A 5,000-nucleotide genomic window follows, 5' to 3' on the forward strand; every position below is an offset into this window, starting at 1 on the left:
GCTCCGCAGAAATCCTTTGATAAAAAAAAAAGGAAAAATGTGCTTGCCTAAATATATTGAAATTGAACTTTAAATGGTGTGTCGGGAAAAAAGTTAGTAAGATTATTATTATTATTATTTTATTTTATTTCCTTCGCTGATTCCCGATTTTTTTTTTTTGTATTTTTTTTGTCACTTTTTTTATGTGAACAAATTATATGAGAATGTTTAGTAATTCATTTTTATTGCTCTGATTTATTTTCTTCTAATTAATGCATCCTTTAACTTCACTTAACCTCGCTTAACCTTATCGTATTTCATCTTAAGCTAAACTGACCTTACGTAACCTTACTTGACCTATCCTAACCTTAATTAGCCTATCTTAACGTAATCTACCTTAATCCTTTCAGTACCAGGACGCGTTTCCATATCTACTCTGTTTTCTATTTGGTGATTCTATACAGCTTCAGAAACTCATGTAAGGGATTAGAATAGTGAAGACTGTGGCCATTAATCTTCTGAACTCCATAGACCCTTCCTAATGTCAATAAAATGATTCAAGCGTACACAGATGTCAATGTAAAAATGTGTCCCAGTACTAAAGGGATTAAAATAGTGAAGACTGTGGCCATTAATCTTCTCACCTCCATAGACCCTTCCTAATGTCAATAAAATGGTCTAATAGTACACAAATATCAAGGTAAAAATGTGTCCCGCTAAAGGGATTAAAATAGTGGAGACTGTGGCCATTAATCTTCTCACCTCCATAGACCCTTCCTAATGTCAATAAAATGATTCAAGCGTACACAGATGTCTATGTAAAAATGTGTCCCAGTATTGAATTGGTTAAGTTTACTGAACCGGATCTTTTATAACGTAACTTTGAATTCATTTTTACCAAAGCTTTCTAACGAGTCTTTTTTTTTTCTTTTTTCCTCTTTTTCATATTCGTTCATGCCTTTTATTCGAACGATGCATTTTTTTTTTATCTTCGCTATGTTATTTACTAATTTATTTGACTTATTTCATCTGTCAGTTATCTTCTTAGCCCCTTCAATACCGGGACACATTTTACCTTGAGATTTGTGTACGATTAGACCATTTTATTGACATTAGGAAGAGTCTATACAGGTCAGAAGATTAATGGCTACAGTCTCCACTCTTTTAATCCCACCACATGAGTTTCTGAAGCTGTACAAAACCACCAAATAGAAAGCAGAGTAGATATGGAAACGCGTCCTGGTACTGAAAGGGTTAAGCTAGAATAAGTTAAGATAGGTCAATTCCCCAACATGAGTTTCTGAAGCTGTACAAAACCACCAAATAGTAAAAAGAATGAACATGGAAACGCGTCATGGTGGTCAAAGGGTTAAGAAAGGAAAATCGATAAATCTCCATCGCCGTTCGCATTTATTTATTTATCTATTTTTTATACCATGTGGGCTTTTCACGGGAATTTATGAGCTAAACGGGATACTTTTTGTGGTACCTCCTATCTCAAAGCCCACCCGTTAGGAAACCGTTGCCCCGAGTGAGGAAGCCCAACCTACACTCGGACCGCGGACAGGATTCGAACCCGTGCGCTTGGAGACCCCTCTGACCTCAAAGCACGCATGGTTCCACTGTACCACGGGTAAATATGAACATACGAAAATGAAGGAAGGTGCAAGAGGCTGTCAGGTCTACCCGTGGCAGTCCCTGAAGCTATAGGCCTAATTCCATCTATCATCCTCATCCATAAACTTGTCTAATCTTCCTTTAAAGCTCCCTAGTCTAATCTTCCTTTAAAGCTCCCTAGTCTAATCTTCCCTTAAGCTCCTTAGTCTAATCTTCCTTTAAAGCTCTCTAGTCTAATCTTCCTTTAAGCTCCTTAGTCTAATCTTCCTTTAAAGCTCCCTAGTCTAATCTTCCTTTAAAGCTCCCTAGTCTAATCTTCCTTTAAAGCTCTCTAGTCTAATCTTCCTTTAAAGCTCCCTAGTCTAATCTTCCTTTAAAGCTCTCTAGTCTAATCTTCCTTTAAAGCTCTAGTCTAATCTTCCTTTAAAGCTCTAAAGCTCCCTAGTCTAATCTTCCTTTAAAGCTCTCTAGTCTAATCTTCCTTTAAAGCTCCCTAGTCTAATCTTCCTTTAAAGCTCCTTAGTCTAATCTTCCTTTAAAGCTCTCTAGTCTAATCTTCCTTTAAAGCTCCCTAGTCTAATCTTCCTTTAAAGCTCCCTAGTCTAATCTTCCTTTAAAGCTCTCTAGTCTAATCTTCCTTTAAAGCTCTCTAGTCTAATCTTCCGTTAAGCTCCCTAGTCTAATCTTCCTTTAAAGCTCCTTATTGACTCCACTCCATCGGTCAGTTTTCGTTTCATATCTTTTGAAAAACAAATCGCAAAAGAATCTTCCTCTCATTTGGTCTTCAAAACGTATCTTTCTTTCACATTTAGGCTCGTATTCTCAAACACTTCTCTGTTTCACCTCTATTTCAGAAGCCTTTATATGAATTTACAAGAGTTTTTTTTAAGGTATTTTACACTTCTACAGTAAGAGTGACAAGATTTCTACATTATTAAGTGGAGAAGGACTATTGGAAATCCCGCTAGTCGCCTCTGTGGCCTTGGGAAATAGTCGTGGTGAGAGAACATAGGGTTTCTAAGTACCGGCCTTAACACTCAAGTATTTTGTGAACGAGAGAAATTTCAACTTCCTATTTCCCTATACAAATAAAATAGATTCATCACATTTAATAAAAAAAAATTATCATGAGGAAAGAAGTAAATTAGTCTTTTCTTTTTTATTTTATTTATACCATGTGGGCTTTTTCAAGGGAATTTATGGGCTAAAGGGGATATTTTTTGTGGTACCTCCTATCTCAAAACCCACCCGCTAGGAAACCCTTGCCCCGAGTGAGGAAGCCCAACCTACACTCGGACTGTGGACAGGATTCGAACCCGTGCGCTTGGAGACCCCTCGGACCCCAAAGCACGCATGGTTCCACTGTGTCTTTTTCCATCTGACTTGGCGTTTCATTATATTTTGTCTTTGCATTTAACGTGTAAAAGATTGTAAGTTTCACCTCTCTCGTTATTCAGTTCAACATTTTCACGCTCAAAAGAATAGATAAATGAATTCTCAGCATCAAATTAATCTTTCTTACATCATCTCCAGCTCACTTCACATTTCATTACATTAATTCATACATGTCACAGATAAAAAGACTATGATCTGTTTTCCGTTCATGTCATTCCCTTTAATATGTTTCTAGATACAAAGGAATAAATAAATAAATCCCTCATAATATCACATTTACTCATTATGTTTCATTACGAGAGGCAATGAAAAGAAAAATTCCCGGTCGTCAATATTTGTTAAATCATTTTACGAATTAAAAAGAATAGAAAAAAAAGAGCACATGAATTTATATTTTTTAACACATTAATCTTTTTTTTCTGTTTGAATGTATTAAAGACAGCGGCTCAAGAAAAGGAAAAAGGAATGAAAATAAAAGAAAAGAACGCAATGAAAAAGGAAAATAACAATGAATGAAAATAAAAATACTGTTCTATCTCCTTCCTTGAAATAGATAAATAGATAAAAGAGAAGATTTGAGACAATTATTTATTTTTCAATGGTGTCCTCAAGAGAGAAAGTGAAAAAGAGAGAAAGACAAAGAGACAGAGACAGAAACAAGGAATGAAAATGCTGTTCCATCTGCTTCCTTGATATAAGTAAATAGATGAAGAAAAGATTTGAGACAACTATTTATTTTTCAAAGGTGTCCTCAAGAGAAAAAGTGAGAGAGAAAGAGAAAGACAAAGAGACAGAGACAGAAACACAGACACAAATATACTTCCACCATTCTACCCCACAAACACCCACCAGAGTCAATACAAGAGTAATTCATCATAATTATTCCATTTTATCCATTTTATTTCACTCCACTGTCTCGTTCCGTCCATAAAATCTCCGTCCATTAAGTTCCCCGGGCCGCGTTCACTCTCACCACACACCTCTCAGCTGATTGGTGGAGAGGGAAGACCTGCCGACCAATCACAACTCGAGATTCCCCCTGCGGCTGGAAATTTTCTTTAAAGATGCACCGATTCATTTCCAGATTGGCTGTCTTTGTTTGCCGCTGAGATGGAGATAGTTAAGATGGGAGGAGAGATAAGGATAAGGAAGATAGATAAATGGATAGATAGACGGATGGAAAGGAAAGAAGATAGATAGATAGGTAGATAGGTATGCAGATTGATAGATAAATAGATGGATAGGTAGATAGATAAATAGGAAAGAAGATAATTAGATAAGCAGATAGAGAGATAGGTAGATAGGTATTTAGAGGGAGAAATAGATAGATAGATACAGAGAGAGAGAGAGAGAGAGAGAGAGAGAGAGAGAGAGAGAGAGAGAGAGAGAGAGAGAGAGAGAGAGAATAATGGAAAATAAGAAATAACCAAAACAAGAATAGAAAAGGAGATACAGAAAGTGAAAGTAGACACATAAATATATTAACATAGAAAAGAAAGAATAAAAAAGAAAAAATACATAAAAACAAGACATAAATATTGAGAGAGAGAGAGAGAGAGAGAGAGAGAGAGAGAGAGAGAGAGAGAGAGAGAGAGAGAGAGAGAAACTAATCCTTGTGTATTAAAAAATAAAGAAAAGAGAAAACCAAATAAAATAGACAAAATAAGTAAAAGAAAAAAAACAAGATGAACAATGAAGAAAAAAAGAAAAAACTCAGCAATAAGTTAATTTAATTCAATCTCACCAACCCTTTACCATCCCCCCCTTATCCCCTCCCCACCCCCTCTCCACCACCCCTTCCCTCCCTCCATTCCTCCACCACCCCTCCCCCTCTCTTTTCCTCCCTTCCCTTATACCTACAGTATACACCAATTTAGGGATTACTATGCCCTGACCCCCCCCCCGTGTGTGTGTGTGTGTGTGTGTGTGTGTGTGTGTGTGTGTGTGTGTGTGTTAAAGGTTGATGTTTTTTTTTTTTTTTTTTCTTCCTGTTTATTTTGTGTTTAGTG

General features: G+C 36.4%; 1 protein-coding gene across 1 annotated transcript in view; it reads right to left on the reverse strand.

Moving 5' to 3' along the window:
* The window catches only part of LOC123511804 (serine/arginine repetitive matrix protein 2-like), a 20,180-nt gene that overhangs the window by 13,459 nt on the left and 1,721 nt on the right, over nt 1-5,000 (reverse strand). The gene's annotated exons all lie outside the window — the stretch shown is intronic.

Source organism: Portunus trituberculatus, chromosome 32 (genome assembly GCF_017591435.1).
Source record: "Portunus trituberculatus isolate SZX2019 chromosome 32, ASM1759143v1, whole genome shotgun sequence".
NCBI lineage: Eukaryota > Metazoa > Arthropoda > Malacostraca > Decapoda > Portunidae > Portunus > Portunus trituberculatus.